A 20,625-nucleotide genomic window follows, 5' to 3' on the forward strand; every position below is an offset into this window, starting at 1 on the left:
TTTTCCAGTAATGCTTACATAATTGGTAAATTGACACTAAGCCAGGTCTGGAGGAATGGAAATTCAAATATATTAGATTAGATGAGACATTGGTTTAATGTGAGAAAATAACAAAAGGTGGCCTATTGGTAAAAATTGTGTCTGTCACCTATTACATAGGGCAGAAGGCTATTTAACAAGTTAGGTCTACCATTGTGTCATTCGTTTGGGTTAGCATTGTATATCATCGCTGAAGACCTGCAATTTGTTATTATCAGCTAAACTTGTTTTAATATCATTATCTTCTAACACCATATTTTCAACAGATTAGACAGAGGAGGCTGGTGGGAGAAGCTATAGAAAGACAGGCTCGTTGTAATGGCTGGAATTTAATAAATGGAAAGGTATAAAACACATCAAACATACGGGAACTACATGTTTGACTCTGTTCCATGAATTCCATTCCAGCCATTACAATGAGCCCGTCCTCCTATAGCTCCTCCCACCAGCCTCCTCTGAGATCAGTGTAGGCCTACCTACACACAAACCTCTTTTATTTCAAGCATTAGTGCAGAAGGCTCGGGAAGAATTTCAGAACAATCTCTGTCTGTACTCTGGCGCCCTCCTCCCCTTAAAGGCCGCCTAGTGAACTACTCTTCTCGGTCGGGTGTCCACTGAGTGACTGCAGCTGGAGAGACAATAACTGTCTGCCACACAGGTAAGAGAGAAAGACGCTTTTATCTATTTATAGCAAACCTAGTACATTCCGCAAGTCATTGCTCCTAGGTGTCTTCGAATGATGAAGAATTCGAGCAGTTGGCTGTTTGTTTTTTTTCGGGGCAAAACAAAAGCGCCATTCCATGCTTGTCATTTAGGTTTGAGGCACCGAGCGTATCTTTTTTTCCGTTGCCTACTGTAGGTCTGGGTGTGAGGAGAGGTTGGGCCTGGGCACTGTCTTGCCTTGGCTAGCAAATTCATCGCACAAGGCAGTGACCCCAAATAAGCCATGTGGATAATTGGATCAAAAGTGGCTAAAGGGATTTGTCCATAAACACTCACTTTGTAGTTTAATGTTATATATTTTGAGTTTTACATTCATTATTAAACTATGACAGCTGTCATGATGTGTGAACTGAGGCTAAGCTAGCTAATGAATGTAGCCAAGGGGTGTAACTTAGCTAGCAAGCTACAAATTAGCTCGCTAGCTATCAAACTAATTAGCTGAGCGTTAACTATCTAACTCGCCAATTATTATGGCCACAGATTTTTAGCTATGATTTTAAGATAGTGGCACCCCTTCTATTTTCCCTACTTGAGGCCTGTCTTTACTTTGGGTAGCTTGTCTTGCTTGAGAAAACTGAAAGAAGAAATCAGTGTTCCTTACAGGATATGTTTTTTTGTTGTTGCTTTATATAGTATCTGTTTTTTGATCCATGTACAGACAGTAGCAAACTTTTATAGCTACATCAACACTTGTGTCAGTTAGATTTTTGTGCTGAATCATAGGCAGTAGCATTGCCTCTGGAGCCTATGAAATTGGATTTGCGCAGCTGTGCTTTCCGCCGTCAATGGTGCTGATGTTGGCTTATCAGCTCACCACTTGCACTAAACCTTCATCAGGCCACTTATTGTCGGTGGCTTGCCTGACTGTAGACTGACTGACTGTAGACTGTGACACTAATGTTATTTCACCTGCTTATTACCTCATTTGCTAACTAGCTAATTATTCACAGTTCAGGAATGCTTTGTAATGGTTTGGTCGTGCGCTGCCGCACCTCCCTTTCCAGGGATGCATGCGATGTAAAGTATTGCTATTACAACTTTGTAATCAAGGAGTAGGCCGGGTCTTCTTTTTAAGCCACTTTGTTCGAAAATGTAGGCCTCTTCATCTTGGCTCAAAGTCCAATCTAATTGTTGAGGAGATGCATTCCGCGTGCCCTTGCCGTGTGGTGCTTTGTCTGAAACAAATCGATTCACTGTATAATCGATTCACTTTTTTTTCATACTATTTCGATATTATTCAGCACACTTGTAATTTTCATACTGTGGTCTATTTTTGCCACATTGGGCCATAACATGATGGCGTTTGTCGGTGTTTTCAATGTTGCGGACACACCTCATTCTCGCTCTGCTCTCCGCATTTTTTTTCATAGCCCTTGTTGCTTTGAGTTGCAGTGAGAGATGAGCATGCATGATCTCACTCCGATTTCGCTACTTGCCGATAGGTCTGTACATTTGTTAGATGAATCAACACTCTCCATTATCCCTCGACTATTTTTGCTCCGGGTCGAAATCATAGGCAGAGTCTATTGCAAAAGGAATATCGAGGGACAAAGGCTTATCTCCATCTCTCTCCTATCCAATTCCTCATCCACGCCCATCTTGTTAAATGTATCCCGGAGAATACTGTAAGAATTGGACTTCCCTGATCTCATATGTTGGAAATCTGTAGAAATGACATTGTCCTGTTTGATTAACTCTTCAAGAACAAGACCTAATTTCCAGTAACATTGTATTCTACGCTCATTAGTATTGGGATATAGACTGACTTAAGAAAACAAGGTGAATGGTTTATTCCTAGCCATCATATGGTTTTGTTGATACAGAAAATGCTGACAAACTGCCCTCTGCTCTCTGACAAACCTTTTAGTTTTCAAATGTACATGCATAATTTGATTGGACCGCCCAATTAGGGAGCTCTGTAAAACATGTCTAAAGCCTAATTGGATGAGCTGGTCTGCAGGCTACATGCTACTGCAGTGTAGTATGATAATCATACTACATACTACGATTAAATTATGCCCCTAATTTATGGCGGTGATTTGTTGTTCTGTGTTCTCGGCAGGGAATTTACATCTGCACTCATCCGTTTTGACCTCACTGAATGTGATCAGAGGCAGGGACCATAATTCAGTTAGCCCTAGTTCTACAACATAGGCCCAGTAACAATGCTTTTAGGATTCATTTTCAAGTTTAGATTAAAGACTAAACTAAATTGACAATCACCTAACTCTTTATGAACAATATGCACAAAACTAGAGTGCATCATTGTGATTGGATGACGAAAAAGAGATCCTAGCCAACACTAATTGGCATTGGTCCAATATTTAGCCAAGGCACTCCTTACTTTCTGCACTTCTACACGTCAGGGTGCACTATGAATCAAAGAGTTGTCCCGGAGACCCATGCTGAGTGCATTAGCGTAGCCTGGCGTAAGCTGCTGCTGGACCCCAGCTGTAGGGAATAGGGTGCCATTTGGGATGCTGCTTGTCTGTCTGCCCTGCCACAAGCAGCTGTACACATGCCTCTGTGCAGTCATCAGCGGTCCATGCCAACAGATGTCTCTCACACTCAACCCCTGGCCAGATGAACAGGACATGACTTGTTAACTTAACATGATCGCTCGCACCCGTGAAATAAACCTCAAATCTCAAACACGCCATTCCATCATTCTTAAAGGACATTGGATGTAGAGGAGACCAATGTTACCAAGTATGTCATGATTGACAACTCTTACTAGCTCTGTTGGTTGCCTTTGAGGGCACGATTAAGGGACTTGGTTTCAAAGCTGTCAACATCCTTGCTTTCTCTCATGCACTCTGTTATAAGATGTATAGGATTAGTATCACATTTTGCTGTTATTTTTCCTCAGGGACATTGGCAGTACAGAATATAGGTAAATGCCAGACGTTCTTTGAGGGCCACTCTCACTGATTCCCTGCGCCATGAACCTCTGACATCTTAGCATATAAATGCAGAATTACTTGAATGTGCTAGCTAGGGCTGGGCGATATGACGATATATATTGTGTGACGATAGATGTTTTTCTAGCGTTTTCACATTATGCTCTATGGTTTATTTCGTTGTGTCGCAAATCGCAATCTTTACGGCAATCTTTTTCGTCAATTAGACGTTGCTTTGCGTTCTTCCACACATGCCTTGTGGAAGGAAATTTGCAACACAAACAAACATGGAGGAGAGCGAACGTGACATAGAGCATGGAGACCGTACCTAAAAGAGGGGCTACTTTGGTCACATGGACGTGGTTTGGGTATGAAAAGTCTGATAAGGACCAGAAAACCATCCACTGCTAAATATGCCGCAGGCCGGCTCGACAACAGCCTCAAACACCACTAACCTCTTTTACCACCCATGCAAGAATCATGTGAAACAGTACGGAGAGAGTCTACGGATGAGAACCCAAAAAGTATAGTTGAGTGCTCAAAACAAACCCCCGACTCAGACATTGCAAGAGGCTTTTGCCCACGGCACACCATATGGCAAAGAATCACGAAGATGGAAGGAGATAACAGCTGCTGTTACAACTTACATCTGCAGAGACATGGCCCCAATTTACACGGTCGAGAAACGGGTGTTTCGTGAGTTGGTGCTAACACTTGACCCAAGGTACCAAATGCAAATTGATATGTGACACATATTAATGCCAAAATAACATGCAAAACAGGCAAGCCCCCCCCCCCCCCCCCACCCCCCACAAAAAAATAAAAATAATGTATATATAGATATATATTTTCGGCCTATATTTATTTTGTTTGCAACTATAGTTGACATGCTTTCTATTTACCTTTTTTAGATTTTATACATTATTTTATATTTTAGTTGAAAATCTGCACAAAGGTTCAAAATAAAAGGAGAAATAATCAAATATGAGTAAGTACCTTTTATTTGTTTAGTATAATTCAAAATGTAATAAGAAATAGGCCTTTACATGTGGTAATTTTATCTAAACTATTTATTCATTGAATTTACAGAAAATGTGCTATATCGTGATATGTATCGTTATCGGGATATGAAATGACTTCTATCGGGATATGAGATTTTGACCATATCGCCCAGCCGTAGTGCTAGCTGTAAACAAACTGGAAAAGCAGGTCCACCCTTATTTATACAGTCATTGGATTCACCTAAAGTTTGAGAGAATAGGCTACATACATTTTAGCCTGCATTTAATGTGGAATACAAAAACCTAGCAATAATATTGACTCAAATACTTGAGGATACCTTTAGCCTAATTAATGAACCTATACCTCATGCAGGTAGGTGATCTCCAGAGCAGATGCTAAGTCTTGTCCTGGCTCTCTGTCAGATCTCAAGGACTCGCATACTCTACTGTAGCACAGGAGGTTAGTGGCACCTTAATTTGGGAGGACAGGCTCGTTGTAATGACTGCAGTGGAATAGGTGGAATGGTATCAAACACACAGCTTCCATGTGATTGATGCCATTCTGTTCACTCCATTCCAGCCATTATTATGAGCCATCCTCCCCTCAGCAGCCTCCACTGTACTGTACTGTAGTGTGCTGTAGTGTAAGGGTGGTGTAGGTAGCAAGGTCACTGAGCCACAGCACTGCAAAGAGAGAGAGAGAGAGCCCAGATGAGCTTCCTTTGGTTTGGCTGGCTCTCTACTAATCTGGGATGTCTTGGCTTTGTTGTCATGCTGATTCTTTGAGTTGTGGTTAAACTCTGCCTGTAAGGATGTTAGGCTGCCTAGCCTATTTCCTCTTAGTTGTTTTGAGTGAAAATACTAAACTAGGCCTAATGTTACTCGACGGTATTCATTCTCCACCACCACTCATCACGCTTGTGCATTGAGGAGATTAACATCTCCTAATGGTAGGATCTAACACACATGAGTCCTGATTCAGCACTGGGCTAACCCAGGGCTTCTGGGCAGGAACACGGTCAATGTTTCTCATGTATTTTTTAACCTTGGGACTAGCTGGTTCTCACTCTCTGAGGAGTGGTAGCCTAATGCTGCACGCATGAGCGGTTTGTATATCCATTTGCAGTGGCACTCGGAGAGCATCTCTGATATGTTTCTAGCAGATACTGATGTTTCCAGAGGAAGTTGGCAGCACCAGCTCTCTCTCTCTCTCTCTCTTACTTCCCCCCCCTCCCTCTCTCCCTTCCTCACACTCTCTCTCATCATGCTGCACTGAGCAAAGAGCGCTGCACTGTAGAGAGCTGCCTATAGATTGCCTGCTCTGCCCTGGCCTGGCCTCTGAGGCACACGGTGCGTTCCTTACTTCCATCAACACGTCTATAGTATGAGACCAATGTTCATGGTTCACATGGATGCCGTTAGAGACAGAGAGGGGAAATAAAGAGAGAGAGAACGATAGAAACAGAGAGAGAGCGTGGTGAAGTCCTTCCTGACTCTATCCCATCCATCCCTAATAGCAGGGACTGACTGGAAACTAGGTCAGATCCACTGACTGAGGCAGCCAACTGTGAGTGGAGCGGGCAGGCAGAACTCATGGAGTGGGTGACCCTCTGTCTGTAAAGACGAGCACATACAGAACACACACAGCCCCATAACCCACTAGCCAAAACCTCAACTATAAACATAAACGACTCTATGATCTTGTTTTTACCGTCATCTTTACTCTTACAACATAATTGAGCTGATTCATGGTTACTCTCAGCCTTACGTCGGATGTATTGACATCATGCAGCCAGACTCAGCACGGTAACAATGTTTCTTAACATGTCTCTGGGTCTTGGGCTGTTAACTGCATAATGGAGAGTCTGCTTCTTCTATAAGTGTAGCAGACTCTACACCTGTCGCAGACTGGCCAGTTAATTATGGTTAGCCTGGGCTTACACGTGCAGACATGTCAAGGTGTGTTTATTGGTCAACATGCAGAGTAGAAGATTCAGATCCAGCAGGTAAAACTGGTTGCGATGATATCATTCCAATGAGTTCATAATGACGCAGCTGCAACCAGCTATGCCCGCTAGGGATTGGTTAGTTTCACTAACAGTGTGAGGGTGTCCTAGACCTAACAGTAGAGCGTGTCCAGGCGGTTTGGCTAAATGGGTGCTGCTATATTTTGGTGCCGGGGGGGTGATGACTACCTTGAAATAGATGGTTCACTTTGAGGCCATGAATGTCAATGGACTCGCCGGAGCCGTCCGTTTATTTATGGTCGATACTCAGTCACGTCATGGTTGACTTGACTGCACCCTAGTTATCCTTCTCGGTGATTTGAATGCTGGCTAAACTTTTTTATGAATCAGAATGAAGTTCAAAAAGGAAGGAACCCTTGTCAATTTTGTGTTAGGAATGTTGCCTAATCCCAGGAAATTCAACCGATTGCATAAACCAGGCTGAATTAAAAGCAGCTGTCCTGATGACTTCTTCTCTGTCTGTGTCCTTAACAGATTCCTTTCATGTCCTAATCCACTGTAGACAGAGATCACACAGGCCTGGGCCTTGTTTGAAACATGTAATATGTATGTTTGAGGTTATTATTGCTTTTTTTTTATATTGTAATACATTGTAAGGTAATATATTGTAGTACAGTGTGGTATACAGTGTGGTAGTGATATTCAATATCACTCTCAATAGTATTCCTGTTACATCAATTTCCCACATTTTCATTTCGGCATACCCAGAAAGTGACCAAAACAAGGTTCAAAATAGAGCTGGGATGATAGACCGAAAATTACTGACTTTGCCTTTATCATACGTTTAGCTTACGTCAGTAATTTTAGGTGATTTTGCTACACAACGTTCCTGTAGTTCAGGGGTACTCAAGTACTATTTGAGAAGGTTTGTTCAGTGGTCAGCCAGTTGAGTATGGGGGCTGTAGATTGTTCTAAATTATTTGGACAACAGTAATAGCCTATGCATTATGTTGATTCCTGCTATGAAAATATCTTCCTGTTTCGCTGTCGGCTGCTGACTCTCGCACTTTTTTATCCATAGGCTACCATCTCAGATGCCTTACTTGGCACTTGAAAAAAATTGTCTACAGCCCTGTCGCTAATGTAAAGTAACTGTCCATTAATGTTTAAATTTTTTAAATAGTTGTATTTGTTGTTATCAGGCATAATACTTAGATTTATCGCGATATGACTTTTTGTCCATATCGCCCAGCTCTAGCACCTCCCCCCAAAATCATTTATTGCAGATTTATCATTATCGTAAACAATGGGTCAATTTATCGCACTATGGATATTTTTCTATATCGCCCAGCTTTAGTTCAAAACCACGTAGCACAAACAGGTCCTCCAACCAGCTACATAAATCCGGGGAACGTGTTTTGCTAGACATTTATCAGGCCAATGAAACTTCTGCCTCTATGTTCAGCCTCTCAGCCTGTCCCTCTCCTTGCTTCCCAGAAGCCATCAGCTTAATGCTCTGCTCTTTACTGTTTACGGCACTACATCCATCACCCATCCCTGCTCTGAACTGAACACTGGGAAAAGAGCACTGCTTTACCCACACAGTGGCATCGGAGGATGGTGCATCTTTTTAATCTTGCCATGAAATGGCCTAGCCAAGCCACAATAAACTAAGGCATTTGTACTTCCGACACGTGAGAGTGCCTTGGAAGATATCTTTGGAAGCTTTTCCACTTGTATACCTATGCATTGTTCACACTGCCAGGATCAACTTTGTTTTGCTTGTTCCTGGCGCCCGAGGGTGTTTGTAGTAGAGGGTGACCGATTATGATTTTTCAACGCCGATACCGATTATTGGAGGACCAAAAAAAGCAGATACTAATTAAATTGGACTATTTTATAATTTATATATATATATATATATATATATATATATATATATATTTTTTTTTTTTTGTAATAATGACAATTACAACAATACTGAATGAACACTTTTATTTTGACCTAATATAATACATAAGTAAAATCAATTTAGTCTCAAATAAATAATGAAACATGTTCAATTTGTTTTAAATAATGCAAAAACACAGTGTTGGAGAAGAAAGTAAAAGTGCAATATGTGCCATGTAAAAAAGCTCATGTTTAAGTTCCTTGCTCAGAACATGAGAACATATGAAAGCTGGTGGTTTCCTTTTAACATGAGTCTTCAATATTCCCAGTTAAGAAGTTTTAGGTTGTAGTTAACCTGTTGGGGGCAGTATTTGCACGGCTGGATAAAAAACGTACCCGATTTAATCTGGTTACTACTCCTGCCCAGTAACTAGAATATGCATATAATTATTGGCTTTGGATAGAAAACACCCTAAAGTTTCTAAAACTGTTTGAATGGTGTCTGTGAGTATAACAGAACTCATATGGCAGGCAAAAACCTGAGAAGATTCCTTACAGGAAGTGGCCTGTCTGACCATTCCTTGAGCTTCTTGACTCTGTTTATTGAAGACTGAGGATCTTTGCTGTAACGTGACACTTCCTACGGCTCCCATAGGCTCTCAGAAGGCGGGAAAAAGCTGAATGATGTAATTCCAGCCCCAGGCTGAAACACATTAGAGCTTTTGGCAAGTGCTCTATCAGAGGACAATGGGCTGAGGCGCGTGCACGAGTCGACCCCATGTTTTATTTTCTTTCGTCTGTGAACCTAAACGCAGATTCCCGGTCGGAATATTATCGCTTTTTTACGAGAAAAATGGCATAAAAATTGATTTTAAACAGCGGTTGACATGCTTCGAAGTACGGTAATGGAATATTTAGAATATTTTTGTCACGAAATGCGTCGTGCTCGTCACCCTTCTTTACCATTCGGATAGTGTCTTGAACGCAAGAACAAAACAGAGGATATTTGGATATAACTATGGATTATTTGGGACCAAACCAACAAATATTTTTCTTATAGTAAATCTGACTTTGGTGAGTGCTAAACTTGCTGGGTGTCTAAATAGCTAGCCCTGTGATGCCGGGCTATCTACTCAGAATATTGCAAAATGTGCTTTCACCGAAAAGCTATTTTAAAATCGGACATATCGAGTGCATAGAGGAGTTCTGTATCTATAATTCTTAAAATAATTGTTATGGTTTTTGTGAATGTTTATCGTGAGTAATTTAGTAAATTTTTTTGTAAATTCACCGGAAGTTTGCTAGTTCTGAACGTCACATGCTAATGTAAAAAGCTGGTTTTTGATATAAATGTGAACTTGATTGAACAAAACATGCATGCATTGTATAACATAATGTCCTAGGTGTGTCATCTGATGAAGATCATCAAAGGTTAGTGCTGCATTTAGCTGTGGTTTGGGTTTTTGTGACATTATATGCTAGCTTGAAAAATGGGTGTCTGATTATTTCTGGCTGGGTACTCTGCTGACATAATCTAATGTTTTGCTTTCGTTGTAAAGCCTTTTTGAAATCGGACAGTGTGGTTAGATTAACGAGAGTCTTGTCTTTAAAATGGTGTAATATAGTCATATGTTTGAGAAATTGAAGTAATAGCATTTCTAAGGTATTTGAATAACGCGCCACAGGATTCCACTGGCTGTTACGTAGGTGGGACGATTTCGTCCCGCCGACCTCAGAGAGGTTAATCGGCCAAATTAATCGGCCAATACCGATTAATCGGCCCCAAAAAAATCTTTTTTTAAAAAACATTTCTTTGTAATAATGACAATTACAACAATACTGAATGAACACTTATTTTAACTTAATATAATACATCAATAAAATCAATTTAGCCTCAAATAAATAATGAAACATGTTCAATTTGGTTTAAATAATGCAAAAACAAAGTGTTGGAGAAGAAAGTAAAAGTGCACTATGTGCATGTAAAAAAAGTTAACGTTTAAATTCCTTGCTCACAACATGAGAACATATGAAAGCTGGTGGTTCCTTTTAACATGAGTCTTAAATATTCCCAGGTAAGATGTTTTAGGTTGTAGTTATTATAGGACTATTTCTCTCTATACGATTTGTATTTCATATACCTTTGACTATTGGATGTTCTTATAGGCACTTTAGTATTGCCAGTGTAACAGTATAGCTTCCATCCTTCTCCTCGCTCCTACCTGGACTTGAACAATGAACACATCGACAAAAGCCACCCTCGAAGCAGCGTTACCCATGTAGAGCAAGGGGAACAACTACTCCAAGTCTCAGAGCGAGTGACATTTGAAACGCTATTAGCGCGCACCCCGCTAACTAGCTAGCCATTTCACATCGGTTACATCAGCCTAATCTTGGGAGTTGACAGGCTTGAAGTCATAAACAGCGCAATGCATTGCGAAGAGCTGCTGGCAAAATGCACGAAAATGCTATTTTGAATGAATGCTTACGAGCCTGCTGCTGCCTACCATCGCTCAGTCAGACTGCTCTATCAAATCATAGACTTAATTATAACATAACACACAGAAATACGAGCCTTAGGTCATTAATATGGTCGAATCCGGAAACTATCATCTCGAAAACAAAATGTTATTCCTGTTACATTGCACAACCTTCAGTGTTATGTCATAAATACGTAAAATTCTGGCAAATTAGTTCGCAACGAGCCAGGCGGCCCAAACTGTTGCATATACCCTGACTGCATGCAATGAACGCAAAATGACACAATTTCACCTGGTTAATATTGCCTGCTAACCTGGATTTCTTTTAGCTAAATATGCAGGTTTAAAAATATATACTTCTGTGTATTGATTTTAAGAAAGGCATTGATGTTTATGGTTAGGTACAGTCGTGCAACGATTGTGCTTTTTTCGCAAATGCGCTTTTGTTAAATCATCCCCCGTTTGGCGAAGTCGGCTGTTTTTGTTAGGAAGAATTAGTCTTCACAGTTCGCAACGAGCCAGGCGGCCCAAACTGCTGCATATACCCTGACTCAGTTTGCAAGAGAAGTGACACATTTTCCCTAGTTAAAAGAAATTCATGTTAGCAGGCAATATTAACAAAATATGCAGGTTTAAAAATATATACTTGTGATTTTAAGAAAGGCATTGATGTTTATGATTGGAGCAACGTGTACCTAAGTGATTATATGCAACGCAGGACAGGCTAGATAAACTAGTAATATCATCAACCATGTGTAGTTAACTAGTGATTATGATTGATTGATTGTTTTTTTATAAGTTAAGTTTAATGCTAGCTAGCAACTTACCTTGGATTCTTACTGCATTCGCGTAACAGGCAGGCTCCTCGTGGAGTGCAATGTAAAGCAGGTGGTTAGAGCGTTGGACTAGTTAACCATAAGGTTGCAAGATTGAATCCCTGAGCCGACAAGGTAAAGATCTGTCGTTCTGCCCCTGAACAAGGCAGTTAACCCACCGTTCCTAGGCAATCATTGAAAATAAGAATGTGTTCTTAACTGACTTGCCTAGTTAAATAAAGGTCTAAAAAAAAAAATAATAATAAAAAAATCGGCCGAATCGGCGTCCAAAAATACCGATTTCCTATTGTTATGAAAACTTGAAATCGGCCCTAATTAATCGGCCATTACGATTAATCGGTCGACCTCTACTATAGTATTGCCAGCCTAATCTCGGGAGTTGATAGGCTTGAAGTCATAAACAGCGCAAAACTTGAAGCACAGCGAATAGCTGTTGGCAAACGCAGGAAAGTGCTGTTTGAATGAATTCTTATGAGCCTGCTGCTGCCTACCACCGCTCAGTCAGACTGCTCTATAAAATATCAAATCATAGAGTTGATTAACAGAAATAAGAGCCTTAGCTCATTAATATGGTCAAATCCGGAAACTATCATTTAGAAAACAAAACGTTTATTCTTTCAGTGTAATACGGAACCATTCCGTATTTTATCTAACGGATCTAAGTCTAAATATTGCGGTTACATTGCACAACCTTCAATGTTATGTCATAATTATGTAAAATTCAGGCAAATTAATTACGGTCTTTGTTAGGAAGAAATGGTCTTCACACAGTTCGCAACGAGCCAGGCGGCCCAAACTGCTGCATATACCCTGACTCTGCTTGCACAGAACGCAAGAGAAGTGACACAATTTCCCTTGTTAAAATAAATTAATGTTAGCAGGTAATATTAACTAAATATGCAGGTTAAAAAATATATACTTATGTATTGATTTTAAGAAAGGCATTGATGTTTATGGTTAGGTACACGTTGGTGCAACGACAGTGCTTTTTTTGCGAATGCACTTGTTAAAATCATCACCCGTTTGGTGAAATAGGCTGTGATTCGATGATAAATTAACAGGCACTGCATTGATTATATGCAACGCAGGACAAGCTAGATAACTACACATGGTTGATGATATTACTAGTTTAACTAGTGACTTATGTTAAGATTGATTGTTTTTTATAAGCCTGCCATGCAGTCTCCTCGTGGAGTGCAATGTGATCGACCATAATCAGCGTCCAAAAATGACGATTACCGATTTGTTATGAAAACTTGAAATCGGCCCTAATTAATCAGCCATGCCGATTTAATCGGTCAACTTCTAGTTTGTAGTGAAGTCAATGTTGGGGCCCACATGCAGTGACTGAACCGCTGGAGAGCTGAAGTGAAGGGGGGGGGGGGGTGTCCTGGAGGACATCACCGACATCGGTGATGACTGACAACAATGTCTTCTCCCTGACCCCCTGACCTGAGGGAGTGTATAGAGCCAGGCCTAGTGACGGAGGAATGTTGAGAAGCATGTCGGTCAGTCAGCAGATGGGACGTGATCAGCATGACTGGAATGTCCCCTCTCCTCACAGCACAGCTCATAAATAGATACTTTCTTTGGCTTCTGTCACCACAGTGAAGAACACAAGAGCTCACAGATTAAGACCGTGTCCCTAGTAGAAGATACAAGGCCTAGCCTACTTTTGGGTTTGCGGGTCATCGTCCACTCCTGAATCACTGAAAATAATACTGTGACTAAATTAGTATTGTGACGGATGATGGGCACTCTGTGTAGGGTCAGTAGGTCTGAGTTCATGGGGTATTTTTATGCCTCCGTCAGTGGCAGGAGGTCTGTTGCCCTAAATTAAAGGGGCAGTTCACCAAAAATGACACATTGGTTTCCTTACCCTGTAAGCAGTCTATTGACAAGGTAGGACAGCAATTCATGCTTTGGTTTAGCTTCCCTAGCACTGTTTCCAAATGCTAACGTTTTAGCATATGTGGCACAAATCCCAGTCAAGTCATGGTACCGATATTAGCATTTTTCGCGCATCTACAGTGTATTCCATAGACTGCTTACAGGGTTGTAGTGGGGTAATATTTGACATATGCATATTATATATACCTCACCTGCGGCTCATAATAAGACTAAGCAATTAGCCTATTAAAATGTTTTTCTGACTCCGTAAAATATAGTTAAACCATGTGTAATCAAGTCTTATGTGTTTAGCTGACTAAGATCAAGGACTGGTCATGAGGAGCGAATATCAAAGCAAGTATTATTTAATAACGTTGTCAAACGAATGGACTCACATACAAGGCATAAAAGCGTAAGGTACAAGGCAATACTGACATTAACAAAGCATCATTCTAGGCATATACACTTAGTGTACAAAACATTAAAGGACACCTGCTTTTTCCATGACATAGCTTTCACCTGGTCAGTCTATGATCCCTGATTGACGTCACTTGTTAAATCCACTTCAATCAGTGTAGATGAAGGGGAGGAGACAGGTTAAATAAGAATTTTTCTGCCTTGAGACAATTGAGACATGGATTGTGTATGTGTGCCATTCAGAGGGTGAATGGGCAAGACTAAACATTTAAGTGCCTTTGAACGGGGTGTGGTAGTAGGTGCCAGGCGCACCGGTTTGTGTCAAGAACTGCAACGCTGCTGGGTTATTCATGCTCAACAGTTTCCTGTGTGTATCAAGAATGGTCCACCACCCAATGGACATCCAGCTAACTTGACACAACTGTGGGAAGCATTGGAGTCAACATGGGCCAGCATGTGCCTCGACGAATTGAGGCTGTTCTGAGGGCAAAATCCATGTCTCAATTGTCTCGAGGCTTAAAAAGCATTCTTTAACCTGTCTCTTCCCCGTCATCTACACTGATTTGAAGTGGATTTAACAAGTGACATCAATAAGGGATCGAAGCTTTTACCATTACAGGCAGAAACAGATTGAGATTATGACGTCATTTCAACCAGTTTTGCCCAGTAATTCCCCGCTGGGTCTGGGTTCATGATCCGCATTATCCCCAAACAATACCGGCTTCTCATCGAGTCAGGATAATGCCTGCCTGAGTTGCACAAATGGCATCAACATTTTCATTCAGGCATCTGAAAATAGAGCCAACGTTAGGGGATTTTGGTCCGATCACCAGAAACCTTGTTTGAATTTAGCCTAATCTTCTCTGTAATTACAAGAAAGAAGGACATGGTTTCCTCTTTGGGGAGAAATCAATGCAAGGCTTTTGTGAACTAAATTGTGTAATACTGTGGGGTAATTTCAGAACAATCCTTTCTTCTGTTTTACATAAAACCGGTCTGCTTTCCCTTAGCCTTGCAGCTTCACCCTCTCGACTATCCCAAGAGGGCAATCTTCCAGGGCTGTACTGTACAGACGGCCCTGGCTGGAGCCAAACAGTGACAATGTTAATTAAGAGCGGACACTCAGAAGGAGGACCCCAGAGAGGGCAAGGTGGATGCATTGCTGTAGCCTTTCTGGGCTCTTTTTTTTTCTGGTATTTTCTGGGACAGTGAAAGCAGGAAACCCCAGAAAGCAGCTTGTTTTCCTGTTTCTGCATTCCATCTCTGTCCCACACGATGCTCCACCCATTCTCCTCCTGACTCTCCCCTCTGTTTCTCAGTGAATCGACGGAACCAGCTGTTTTTGTCAAACGTTCCTTGTCATTCTGTGTGTCCCAAATGGCACCATATTCACTATAGGCACTATATAGGGAATAGGGTCCCATTTGAGACATTATGTGGATCTGCATGGATGGGCAGCGAACACTCCGAGCCTCAGACTACAACCGTTTCCCCTCTCTCCTCTTTAAAATTCTGTCTGACTGTGTCCTGTGGTCCAGCTGCAGACCTCGAATGACACCTCGAACTCTACGCTTACACAACAGTCAGGTGGACTTCTCTTAGTCGGCACGTTCTGCTTTACTCTGTTGTCACACAGAGGAGAAAGAGAATGTCGAGGAAGTGGAAAGGACTCTACTTTCAGCGCAGTCCGGCCTGGAGTCGCCTATTTCAGGAGCAGTATTCCCTAATCAGGTTCAACAATAGTGTTTAGTGGGTTAGGGTTACGTGAAGGGAGAGAACTTTGTTTTGAAAGGGCTTAGCTTTAATCAAACCCCAATTGGGTCATTAAGTTCATCTCATATGGTCCCCCCTTATATACGGCATGTGTTATGCTCAAATCGCCCACTTACTTGCCTCTAGCCTAATTTCACATGGATATACATGGTATGCTGAAACCAATTCAAGTGTAAATCTGAAGACTGCGTCTAGCCTAATCTGAGAGGAAAGCGTCTAGCCTAATCTGCAAAAAATTGTTGTTGTAAATGACATCTGAGGAGAAATGTCTCTATTTAATCTCTAAAATGTCTCTGTTTTATCACTGTGTCTACCGTCTGACATTGGGGATGTAGACTAGATTGAGAGCCAAGCATTTGAAGACTGAGGAGAGTTCCTCCATTTCTTCTCTTTTGGATTCTGCTGTATCATGCCGCTGCATTGGGCTGGGCGTGTGTCCCCCTGTCTGAGCATGCGCCAGCTTTCTTTCTGCAAGGACCAGAGGCTTTGCAGGCGCACCTTCCCTATCCCTTCCTTCCTTCCTTTCCCTCTCCGCTCACTCTCTTTCCCTCACCCTCCCTTACTCCTTTTGCCTCTCCTCTCGCCCTCTTTCCCTCTTCCAACAACAGTCTCCTTCCCCTTTGTCCCCTTCCTCTCTAAGTCTCCTTCTCTCTCTCCTCCCTGTCAGTATCAATCTCTGCCTCCTTTTCTTTCACTCCCATTCCCTCTCCATCTTTTTTCTCCCCTCGCCCTTTAGACACAGTCCCTCCCTGTCTCATTCTCGTTGTGTCGTCTGCTTTCCTTCTCTCCCCGTTCTTTTGTTCTCTTCTCTCCATCGTTGAGCTAGGCTAAATCCCACGCTGCATACTTTGTCCTTGCTGTGTTCTGTCTGCTGCTCTAATACTTTCTCCCTTTAGCTTTAACATTCCTTTCTTACAGCAAGGCAGTGGGGTAAGGGCTGGGTCGTCTCTGACGCGTTCGTGTTTAGAGTGGACCCCCCCCTCAGATTTCCCCTCTCTCTTTCCTTCTCTCTGCTTGCTGCAGCGACTGCTGATGAATATTAAAGAGGAGCGAGAGAGAGAGAGGGAGAGAGAGGCTTCCTTTGGGCGCTGCCTGGCTGTTCAGCAGGCTGGCAGCTCTCTCTGAGTGCAGCGCTGCTCTAGCTCCACCCACCTCCCTGGCTGTCTGCTGATATATAGTGGTGTGTGTGTGTGTGTGTGTGTGTTAGAGAGAAGTCCTATTCAGCGAGTAGCTCTCCAGGCTGACAGAGCTCCAAATCATCTCAGCCATTTTATTCCTCCCGCTCTTTAAAACTGCAATATGTAACTTTTTGGGCAACCTGACCAAATTCAGAAATAAATGTGAGTTATAGATCTGTCGTTCTCATTGAAAGCAAGTCTAAGAAGCGGTAGATCTGTTCTATATGCGCTATTTCTATGCTTCCTGTTCTTAAGTTTAGTTTTTGCCTCTTTTACTTTTGATTTTGTACACCAGCTTCAAACAGCTGAAAAGTACAATAAATCTGCATTTTTTTTTTATTTCACAAACTGAGGAAAAAACGCGGTGACACTAGCAAGAGCAGTGTGAGGGTTTCTTCTTCTTTCTCATCTTATTCAACTGTTACCACGCACCTGCAAAAAAAGATGGCTCAGATGTGCAAGTGCCTTTTGAATTTTGTCACATAAACTGAAATTAGGTGAACTATTAGAATTTTAGCAACCAGGACATGGCGGAGAAACTTCTGCACATTGCACCTTAAGTATTACAGAAAGACGATCCACAGAGGAGATGACAGGGAGGGAGAAGACATAGGATGAGAGACTGGGGAGTTTTTAGGTGACAGTCTAACATGCTCTGAGATTTGACCACTTTTAGGCTATGTCCTAGACAAATAGAGACATTGGTTAACACGTCTTGTCTCGATGCTTGGGTGTAAAACAATAATCAGGACCAACAAATCAACAGTCACATAAACGGGGTGTAGGCTAGGCTTATCGTGTCAAACGTGGAGAAAATGTTTATCCAGGCCTAGTGCTTTGCCTTTGATGACATGTTCCTTGACTAGTGGTGTAAACATTTAAAACGTTTTAAACGAAATTGGGATGAATTCCTAAAGGAAAAACAATGTTTATTTTGTTGGGGGGGGGGGGGGGGGGTTTCTCCACAAAATTTAAATCACAGTGCAGCTGGGTAGCTTGTTCTTTCTCTTCGCTAATGATGCGAGACGAGTGTGTTCAGTCTTCGGTCTGTTGTGTGTAGAATATCCTAGCCTATTCATTGATGATTGGCCCTGCTTTACACAGTGGTGTGTGTGTGTGTGTGTGTGTTGGCCTGGCGTTGGAGGGTGTTCAGCTAAGTGCGGGACAAAGGTTAGGTGTAAACGCCTGTGAGATGCTCAACAAAGAGGATTAACATGAGCATCCATCTGCCCCTCTGGCATTTCAGATCTGAAATCATATCACCAATTTGGTCTCCCCTCTCCCTCCCCTCCGGTTTTTGGGTAGCTGCCTCCTTTCTTTGTATCTCTCCAACTAGCTGAATGAAGGCATTCAGTTGTACAACTGACTAGGTATCCCCCTTTCCCTTAAATGGGGCCCTGCTCCCTCCTCTTTAGTAACTGAGTGAGCCTATTCGCAGTTAGCCTACGTCTTTCTCCTCGCCTCTTTGTTCGAGCCCTAAGGTAGCCTAATTGCAGTAGATTGACAGTGCATAAGGAGGTCTGTGGTTCTGGTACACACCGGGCTGTGATGTGATGCTCTTTGTGACTGCTCTGTCTGTGTGTCTCTCTCTCTCTCTCTCTCTCTCTCTCTCTCTCTCTCTCTCTCTCTTCCTCTCTCTCTAGGGCTACAGCAATCAGCCCACAAAGAGAATCAGAACACAGCTGCCAGACCAGTCACAGGCCAGTACAAATTACAGGGTGGGCTTGGCCAGAACATGGTTTCAACCCTTCTCTCTTGCCCAGTACGCCCATCCCCCGACTTGTCACTGGGAGAAATTCTATTCTGTCTAAAGATCACTGTAGTCCAGTCATTGTTTGTTAAATGCTGTGTGCCAGTTCAGTTTGCCTTGTCCTCCTGACTATGTTTTTCCTACTAACGTCACCAATATCATCTTGTACTATTTATACAGGACATAGGCTAGCTAACAGTTGCCATGTGCTCCGATCTCACAGATCTCACAGTGGCCAGATCTCGACCTCTTACTATTGGCCTATGCCTATTTAGAGTGAGGTGAGGTCATATAAAAAAAATACTCTAAGATAGGCTACTTGTATGGAGATCAAGTTATGATGTGATTATCTTTTTTTGTCAGTACAGGGGTCCGAAGCAGGTCTGAAGCAGATGCTGATTGTGTTTTGTCAGAAACTCAAAAGCAATCCTCTGTGCGGTATCGCTAAATGACGCAGTTCTACAGTCTTGTAAGGCAGTCCAGAAAATGCACACATGGAAGAAGCCCACATCGTCATGTGACCCCAAGCATAACAGAAAACAATCGCCCTCTTAATAATAAACACAAAAGCACGCCCAACCATTACATTTACATTATATTTAAGTCATTTAGCAGACGCTCTTATCCAGAGCGACTTACAAATTGGTGCATTCACCTTATGATATCCAGTGGAACAACCACTTTACAATAGTGCATCTAAATCTTTTAAGGGGGGGGGGGGGTTAGAAGGATTACTTTATCCTATCCTAGGTATTCCTTAAAGAGGTGGGGTTTCAGGTGTCTCCGGAAGGTGGGGATTGACTCCGCTGTCCTGGCGTCGTGAGGGAGCTTGTTCCACCATTGGGGTGCCAGAGCAGCGAACAGTTTTGACTGGGCTGAGCGGGAGCTGTGCTTCCTCAGAGGTAGGGGGGCCAGCAGGCCAGAGGTGGATGAACGCAGTGCCCTTGTTTGGGTGTAGGGCCTGATCAGAGCCTGAAGGTATGGAGGTGCCGTTCCCTTCACAGCTCCGTAGGCAATCACCATGGTCTTGTAGCGGATGCGAGCTTCAACTGGAAGCCAGTGGAGGGAGCGACCAAACCAAGCCGCTGGACTTAAGGAAACAGAAACAGGATACGCCTGGCAGGCTGCCGTGTGTATTTTGAGAGGCACTTCCCCTTTGAGAAGACAGGAGGAAATCCCCCACACATTAATATGACCCTATTATTGGTGCATCTGATCTTGTAGTCTCTATGAGCTGCAGTGCAACACTTGTTTCTGCAGGAACAGTGGCCCGTGTGTGTGTGTGTGTGTGTGTGTGTGTGCGTGTGCGTGTTGTGTAGTCTCTGAGCTGCTGTTTCTGCAAGAGCAGGAGAGGAGCCGTCTTGGTTGGCCAGTGTTTATCTTGGCCACTTCCATCATCTTGCTTCATAACAAATAGAAGCATGCTCACATTACAGTACACCAACCCTGATGACATCCATTAAAGGGAAGTAGCTCAATGTAACATGAATCATGATTATCTAAGCTTAGCTGAGGAAGAGGATGATTGCCTCGAGTCTGTAGAGTAACTCAAAACATTAGAATAGCCTAGGTGTTGTCTCTCTACGCGCACTATTGAGGTGACAGCTTTGCTTGGGGACTCGAATCAGGGAAGAAACAGGTTAGGTCAAGCTACGTTGAGACATTAGGCCTACGTTGCTTTGGTATGTCCTTTGGTACCACATTAGACATAATGGAACTTTAGACTCTACCTAGCAAAAACCTGAAGAAGCAAAAGACACCTAGCCTAGTCCATTCAAATC

General features: G+C 42.5%; 1 protein-coding gene across 10 annotated transcripts in view; it reads left to right on the top strand.

The window, feature by feature from the left end:
- The first annotated feature begins 531 nt into the window (after positions 1–531).
- Positions 532–20,625, top strand: part of LOC106607459 (uncharacterized) — a 46,825-nt gene continuing 26,731 nt past the window's right edge. For 2 of the 10 annotated variants that reach the window (XM_014204429.3, XM_045720638.2), the window contains exon 1: positions 532–697. The gene's annotated coding sequence lies outside the window, so the exon portion shown is untranslated. Of the gene's footprint in view, positions 698–3,908; positions 4,387–18,737; positions 18,813–20,625 lie in introns of those variants that run through there. The other 8 variants (XM_014204424.3, XM_014204432.3, XM_014204431.3 and 5 more) reach the window with 6 other exon arrangements.

Source organism: Salmo salar, chromosome 06 (genome assembly GCF_965601325.2).
Source record: "Salmo salar chromosome 06, fSalSal1, whole genome shotgun sequence".
Classification (NCBI taxonomy): Eukaryota; Metazoa; Chordata; class Actinopteri; order Salmoniformes; family Salmonidae; genus Salmo; species Salmo salar.